A 778-nucleotide genomic window follows, 5' to 3' on the forward strand; every position below is an offset into this window, starting at 1 on the left:
TAATTTTCAAGAATATATAATGTATATTATAAAAATACCTTTATTTAAATAATTATTTTTATATTACGTGCATGGAATATATATTTTACAACCTTTGTTTTTTTATTCTGAATTGTGTAAATAATATTTGAATTTTTATTGTTAATACTAAAATTATTATTACTAGTAAATTATTCTAATTAATATTTTTTTATTATGCTCATTATTTTGCTATTCCAGCATTATATATGCTTAAATACTTTTTTATTTTTTTAACTTATAAATAATATTTATTTATTCTATAGGTAAGTCCATAATGTAAATTATAAAGGAAAAATCATAATATTAAAAAGTTTAAAAAATAAAAAGAAGATAAATGTTTATATTTAGAGGGTAAAATAGGTATTTGGCAATGCAAAATTTAGAAAATCTAGTTGAGTGACCTTCTGAGTGCAATAGACATAGTTCAGTGCTTTGTTGTTACAAACGAAAGTAAAGTGACTTTAAGAAATAATTTGTGATAGTTGAGTGACCATTTGAGTAATGGACTCGCCATACTATTGAACATAACACATGCAAAGGGGCTAATAAGAGAGTGACGAGTGTGTCCAAACTAGACGCAGAAATAAATGTCTAGGTGAGTGGCAATGCTAATTAAAGATTCATTCTCAAAATTCTCGTCAAAGTCTGTGAAATTGAATGTAGGAAAGGGGATCTCCCGATTCAATTTCCTTTGAACATTAATAGCCCGTTTGGACAGAAAATATGAATGTAGGATTGGTTTGAGCATGCTAGAAGG

Source organism: Nicotiana attenuata, unplaced genomic scaffold (assembly GCF_001879085.1).
Source record: "Nicotiana attenuata strain UT unplaced genomic scaffold, NIATTr2, whole genome shotgun sequence".
Classification (NCBI taxonomy): Eukaryota; Viridiplantae; Streptophyta; class Magnoliopsida; order Solanales; family Solanaceae; genus Nicotiana; species Nicotiana attenuata.